This window comes from Petromyzon marinus, chromosome 33, assembly GCF_048934315.1.
Source record: "Petromyzon marinus isolate PM22_M1 ecotype Great Lakes invasive population chromosome 33, UKy_Petmar_22M1.pri1.0, whole genome shotgun sequence".
Taxonomy (NCBI): Eukaryota; Metazoa; Chordata; class Hyperoartia; order Petromyzontiformes; family Petromyzontidae; genus Petromyzon; species Petromyzon marinus.
Window position 1 is genome coordinate 4880255 of NC_133699.1, and position 7649 is coordinate 4887903.

At 47.5% G+C, this 7649-nt stretch overlaps 1 non-coding gene across 1 annotated transcript; it reads right to left on the reverse strand.

Moving 5' to 3' along the window:
* Nucleotides 1-7136: 7136 nt before the first annotated feature.
* On the reverse strand, nt 7137-7245 carry LOC116948530 (U6 spliceosomal RNA). Its single transcript, XR_004403815.1, has one exon. It is a non-coding gene; the product is annotated as a U6 spliceosomal RNA (small nuclear RNA).
* Between the last annotated feature and the right edge of the window lie 404 nt (nt 7246-7649).

Consider the following 7649-nt stretch of genomic DNA (forward strand, 5'->3'; position numbering starts at 1 on the left):
CATGTGCCATGTGCTCTGGGCTCTTTGAGATAACATTTGAAAGCTCTGGTAAAAAATAAAATAAAGACTTCAAAGTTACAGCTACGTGAAGCTTCGCGCTTTGTTGACGAATTCAGACGGACTGGAAGTGACATCGCAAATGATGTCACTCGATTACTAGAATGGTGATCCCATTAATAACTTTAAAATCCTACGTATTTTTTAAAATCTCATTAATGAAGCTTCAAAGTTGCGTCTGACAGCCCAAGTCACGCAGCCTCGGTGTGTGTCGGAGATGTGTCGATATCGTGCATATTCCGGTGCGATCTGGATATCGGAACATACACGGTGGGTTAAAAGTCAGGACGCATGGTAATTTCATTTATATAACACTATAATTAAAACAATGTAATTGCGTTTTTTAAGTTAATATCTACCGACTGTAATCATGAATATCTATTTTTCTTTTTCACTTTCAAATTACATTTAAAAATGGAAATACATTTTACTGAAGACGAATCAGTTCAATTCGTTTCATGTCAACTAAAGAAGGCAGTTGTATAATCTTCTAAAATAAAAATCCTAAATTATTTTCAAAAGATAATTCATGCATTCACGAATTGTAAATGGAAGTCAGTTTGAACATTTGTTTAAATAAATTAAATAACCCTTGTGTGATTTAAAGCTTTCGTGACTGCAGGGATTCATATTCTTGGTTCTTTCGGTAAAGTCACGTAGAAGGGAAACAATAAAATAATAAAAAATATAAAACAATAACATCCTCACGACGTTTCGACTGCAACACAAGCAACTATCATCAGGTTTTCACACCTGATGATGACTTTACTTAAAGAACCAATAATATAACCCTTGTGTGATTTGTAAAAGACTAAACATAATCACCCAATGGTGTCCTGACTTTGGGGCCACTCTGTGTTCTGTCATTCCGTCTGTTTACAGGAAGTCCCGGCGTGGGGTTTCGTGTAAATAATTTGTTGTTGTTGTTGTTGTTGTTTGCTCCTTATGAGCTTGCATATTCCTACCCTAGAATGTTTCGGGCTGTGGTCGCCCTTGTACAGAGCTGCTCAGCTCAATGAGCCCTCGGCAGTTGAGTTTAAGCCAAGGGTCTCGTCTCTACCTCTGTATGTTGAACTTTTTTCGCATCGTACGTAGCCAACCGCGCTAATTGGAGTGCGGGGGAAGGACAACAAACTAAACACACAACGCAGTTCTAAAGAAGTGAGCTTTCAATCGAGATTATTTAAAAGTGCGTAGCTCCAGTAGCTTCCTAATATCGGAAGCGAGAGCGTTCCAGACGGCCTCAGAAGCGCACGTGGAAGCGCGCGGTGCGGTGACCACCGTCTTTGTTCGATGGCGAGGACGAGCGGAGTTCCGCGTGATGATTTATGCTCCTGCAGTGGTGTTGCTGTACTATCCGCTGTGCGGTGACCCTAACGAATGGAGTGCCGTGAAGGATGTCCAAATAGACTGCACTGAAAGAGAATGGCCCTTGTATTCACGTCGTGCGTACGCTGCAGTTGTGGGCAGTTGTGAAGCCCATTTTTTTATCAATCCACTGCTGGATGAGGGCCTCCCCCATGCGCGCCTTGCGGATCGTGGAGGTCGTTGTAGCCATACTTCACCCCGCTGGTCAGTGCGGGTTGCTGAAAGGCGAGGAGCAAATACGCGTGAGCACAGGAAGCATTGAGCGCCACTGCCTAATGCTGCCCACAGCTCCCATGAGTTCCTGGTCATAAAAACCAAAGATGGCTCTGGAACGCTCTTCCTTCCGATATTGGGAAACCGCTGGAGCGATTGCATTTTTAAATCATCATGTAGATTGAAAACTCATTTCGTTAGAACTGCTTTTAGTGTTTAGTTTGTTGTCCTTCCCCCGCACATCTCATTAGCACGGTTGGCTACGTACGGTGCGAAAGAGGTTCAACGTACATACTACGCAGGCCTGAACGCAGCTTGGCTTTGGAGATCCGTTTAGATCAAGGTGCATTCCGGGCTATAAAAACAACGCTCATATTTCATTGTTTACGTGAATTGTGAATGATGGTGGATTAACCGACGTGCATTGTCTGCGTGTATTTGCATGTTCTCCCTTGCCACTGCATAACTCACGCACTATGTAAGACTACAGAGTGGAGTGGTTCGATTTAATGCGGAAAGAGAGAGGTGTATGTTTGAGCCAGGTGTAATGCTAACCATTTCATGGTCAAACTCTCCCCGTGACCAACATGGCACGGAGAGGCCTTCACCCAGCCACGTGACTAATTGTAATCTGTTCAGCGCCTTGGTTTAAGGCGCAAGATAAAACAGAAAGTAAGATAATATATTTTGATTTAAAGCTTTCGTGACTGCAGTGATTCATATTCTTGGTTCTTTCGGTAAAGTCACGTTGAAGGGAAACGTCGGGAGAATTTTATTGTTTATATATTTTATTATTTTTTTGTTTCCCTTCAACGTGACTTTACCGAAAAAAACAAGAATATAAGATAAGATATTCTTTCTCACGTCATCCTCGTAGCTGAGGCTTGGTACCCACGAAGGACCCATTCGCCATTGGTCTCGTTCTTCTCCGCTTCTCATTGGAGAGTTCAACTGCTCGCGTTGTTCCAACCAACTTCCTCTTTCCCTCGTGACAGTTTTGTTTTGCTACAGATGTGTTGTTGATGAAATAATACATGAATAGCCTAAGGGCGTGTTTCACTTTTGTGAAAATAAAATGACCATCTTGTTTTTGTTAGTCCATCGGCCTGTGGGCATTTTGGGTCAAAGCCCTCCACGAGCATCTGGCCGAGCAGACGCCGATAAAGGGCAGAGCAAATACGAACGGAATGTGGCTGGTAAGGTAGAGTAGGGCAACCTTTAAAAACAATGGAATGCTATTTATACAACGCGTAGCTTTGTTACTAGAGTAGTATATTGTGCGCACGAATGTCATAATAATTGTAATAATAGCAATAATGTTGGCAATCATTTACCTGCAGAATCGCCTCAATTGGCCTCAAAACGATTGTTGGGGAGGGTCCCGCTGCATTGGGATGTTTGGCCGATCCCGTCGATGAGCTTTTGGCTTCGTGTGGGAGATTCTCAGAATAACCCCAGAGAAGACGAACACGTACATCCCTGCGCGTTGATTTATTTTTGACAATAATTGTTTTTTTTTTGCATACATCTTTATCCCTGAAAACCTTGACTGTCGAGATCCAATTTCCCCACTTTACTTGTTTTTTTACAATATCCAGGTTTTCTTTCAGTATCAGCAGCAGCATCGACATCATCAGCAGCAGCTACCATGTGCAATCCACTGCTGGATGAAGCCCGCCTCCCCAAAACACCACCACCTTTCACGATCCTGAAATGCAGTAATCTACCCAAGTACCTCCGATAGTTTTTTCAATTCATATATTTTTTTGGTCGTAACGTTGTCCTAACCAAAGTAGCGCCTAACCCTAACGCACACCGCATAGGTAAGAGGGGAGACAACGTTCCCTGGCAGCAACAAACTAAACTACTTTTACTTTACCAAGTAAGGCCCACTGAACTATATCGATATTTTTCAAGAAGCGGCCTGGTCACAAATGATAGCTCAACGAAGTCGCTTATCGCGTGAAAATGTGTAGCAGCAAAGTACTCTAAATGCGTGATGTCTATTGTAAATGTGGAGGGAAAACCCGGAGGATCCGGAGAAATATCCACACGACCACGGGGAGAGAGAGACAAGCAGACTCCACATGTACAGCAGGCGTCAGGGTCGGGATCGAACCCACGACCTCTTGTATACCAGGAGAGGTGGTTAACATTTCCTAGCCACCGTGATGATGATGGAGAGAGAGAGACAGGCAGACTCCACATGTACAGCAGTCGTCAGGGTCGGGATCGACCCCAGGATCTCCTGTATACCAGGCGAGGTAGTTAACATCTCCTAGCCACCGTGATGATGATGAAGAGAGAGAGAGACAGGCAGACTCCACATGTACAGCAGTCGTCAGGGTCGGGATCGACCCCACGACCTCCTGTATACCAGGCGAGGTAGTTAACATCTCCTAGCCACCGTGATGATGAGAGAGACACGCAAACTCCACATGTACAGCAGTCGTCAGGGTCGGGATCGAACCCACGACCTCCTGTACACCAGGCGAGGTAGTTAACATCTCCTAGCCACCGTGGCGCCCTTCCCCGAGGTAGAGGAATACATAAGTTGGGGGAGGGGTGCGATATTCATTCATATTTATATACCGGGTCCATTAATTATTGATGCAAAGGAATTACAAATTGTGATTATTATTTCGTGTTCGACTTAACCCGTTAAATATCGGTAGTCGTGGGACTGGCAGCCAGCAGATTTGGTCGCTTCTGAAGAAGAAGCTAATAGCTCAGTGGGCAGTATGTGTGTCTGTGTATGTATGTTGAACTTCCTTCGCACCGTACGTAGCCAACCGTGCTCATCGGCGGTGGGGGAGAGGGGGCAAGATTATCTATATTTGGTAAGATACAAAAATAGTTTAGTTTCATTTATATATATATTTTTTAAGTTTTTGTATACCTTGACCATCCTCTGCACTCCAATCGTTTTTGTGTATAATTTGTTATTGTAACATTTTGACCCGCACCGACTGAACACCTGCGAAAACACAAAGAGAAAGAGCTTCTTCACATCTCATCGGATTCCTCAAGCACAGATAAACATTCCCATCCCGAATTACTGCACCGTCGCCTGCAGCGCAAGCGAGCGGCTTCGCGTGACGCTTTGTGACGCTCTGTGTGACGCTTCGCGTGACGCTTTGTGACGCTTTGTGTGACGCTTTGTGTGACGCTTCGCGTGACGCTTTGTGACGCTTTGTGACGCTTTGCGTGACGCTCTGTCGTCACAGACCCCCCATGACCGCCCCCCCCCCCCCCCCCCCCCCAAGGCGCGCTGTCGCCGCTCTTTCTGCCTGACGGTCGCCGCGACATCAAAGGGAGGGGAACGCGGAGAGAGACTCACGGATGATGCCAGGGTCGACGTCGCTCATCGCCTGCGATGCTTCCCTGCCCTCCACCACCGCCTCCTCCAAACATTCACTCGCGTCCAGGATTAATGGAATGGCACGTAAAGCCTGCTGCTGCTGCTGCAAGTGCTGCTGCTGTTGTTACTGCTGCTGCTGCTAATGCTGCTGTTACATCTGTTGCTAATGCTGCTATTGCTGCTGCTACTGCTGTTGTTACTGCTGCTGCAAGTGCTGCTGCTGCTGCCACTGCTGTTGTTACTGCTGCTGTTAATGCTGCTGTCACATCTGCTGCTGCTGCCACTGCTGCTGTCGCTTATGCTAATGCTGCTGTCACATCTGTTGCTAATGCTGCTGCTATTGCTGCTGCCACTGCTGTTACTGCTGCTGCTACTGCTGTTGTTACTGCTGCTGCAAGTGCTGCTGCCACTGCTGTTGTTACTGCTGCTGCTGCTGCTAATGCTGCTGTCACATCTGTTGCTGCTGCCACTGCTGTTACTGCTGCTGCTGCTGCTACTGCTGTTGTTACTGCTGCTGCAAGTGCTGCTGCCACTGCTGTTGTTACTGCTGCTGCTAATGCTGCTGTCACATCTGTTGCTGCTGCCACTGCTGCTGTCGCTTATGCTAATGCTGCTGTCACATCTGTTGCTAATGCTGCTGCTATTGCTGCTACCACTGCTGTTACTGCTGCCGCTAATGCTGTTGTTACATCTGTTCCTAATGCTGCTACTGTTGCTGTTGTTGCTCATGCTAAAGCTGCTGCTGTTACACGTGTTGATAATGCTGCTGCTATTGATGCTGCTACTGCTGTTGTTGCTGCTGATAATGATGCTGCTGTTAAATATGATGCTGCTACTGCTGTTGTTGCTCATGCTAAAGCTGCTGCTGCTGCTGTTAAATATGTTGCTGCTACTGCTGCTGGAGCCAAACACTGAACAACAACGTCCAGTAATATTGTTGTTGCTGTTGTTGTTGTCAGTCCGTAGCTCGTGAATTGTTCCCCGATGTACCATTTGAGAAACAGAATGAAGCAGAAGCACATATGTGGGTTGGTGACATCATCCGTTGACTGTTAGGACGAGAAAAGTGGCCTTGCGCTGGACGCGTGGCGACAGGGGGGACGTTGCGGAGACTCCGCACGGAGCGACGGTCAAGCGGGGAAGGGCCCCACACGAGGAGATGGAGCGGATATTCACAGCGCGGCACCGCGTGGAACGGTTGGCGGCAGTTTTTCACGGAAAGCCTTCATCCGGCAGCGGATATATGATGGCATAGGGGCCGTGCATAAATGACGTCACGCATTTATGGGGGGGGGGGGTCAGACATTTGTGACGATGTGTGACGAGGGGGAGGGGGGGGGTTGACGTCACATCAAAATGCGCAACTTTAAATAAATATAGACAACACGTTCTACTTAATGAAATATACTTTTTAATAAATGTTATCTCCTACAACATCAGAGTGCAGCGCCATATTAAATACGCACTACAATGACTTGAAGCATGTTTTATTTTTGGGGGGGGGGGGGGGGGCAGAGCTTTGTGACGTCATATTTCAGGGTGGGTCTGATTTTTTGTGACGCCGTGTGACGAGGGGGGGGGTCAAAAATCGTCCAAAATCGCATGACGTCATTTATGGACGACCCCATACAAATACAAATTCGCGCGTGCGTGTGTCACTTGTGCGCACGTGTTTCACTGGCCCTGGTAGTTCCGTGGTCTGCACTCCCCCCGCTCACCCCCCTTATCTTGCCCTTCGGCCCACAAAACAACTAAAGACTTCCATGACGTGTTCGTAAACGACTTCTATTCAAATAAAAAAAAAGACTTGTATTCTTAATACGCCGACAAAGAAGCTGACGATCGAGGGTACGGCTAAGCCTGCGTCGGTTGTCGTGACTCTACGCCCTGGTACCCCCGCAACAACAACAACAGCAGCAAACAACAACAGCAGCAGCAGCAGCAACAGCAACAACAAAAGTTAAGAGGACAAGCGCCCTTTGCCTGGCCTACGCGTGTCCTGCGAGCGAATTCAATGCGTTGAATCATATTAGGCGGCTAGCACCACATTCTGGCCGCCCACCTCTGTCGACGGTGACGCGTGTTCCCATTTTGGCCGATGTGTTTTACGCTATGGGGTATCTCCAACGACAGAGAGAGAGAGAGAGATAGCGAGGGAGAATGTGCGTGTCATCCTTGCGCCGGGACCATGCTAATCTTCGCTGTATCGTTCCAATTATAGTATATGTACTGGCGGAGCGAGATATCGAGAGAGAGTGAGAGATAGCGATAGAGAGAGATAGCGAGAGAAAGAGAGCGAGAGAGAGAGAGGCGTCTGGGGAAGGGTTTCCACAGCAGGAGACCGTGGACGATGAAGGCGACATCACCACGGAAATCGACCCGTCTACTGTGGTCATAGAGACTCACTCCCCACCAGCTATACTTGAAGCGAGGACAAATACTATTTGCTCCGCCCTTGACCAAGAGGAAGAAGTCGGCGGAGAGACATCGAGCACACTCACCAAGGGCAAGGACGAAATAGATGGGAATGAGGAGGAACGTCACCATCCCACTGCTGACCCAAAACCAGTGGAAGAGACACTGGGCCATCCACTCGAAGAGCCTGAGCAGGAGGCCATCCCTGGCACTGGGGGAGAGGACGCCGCTGGGC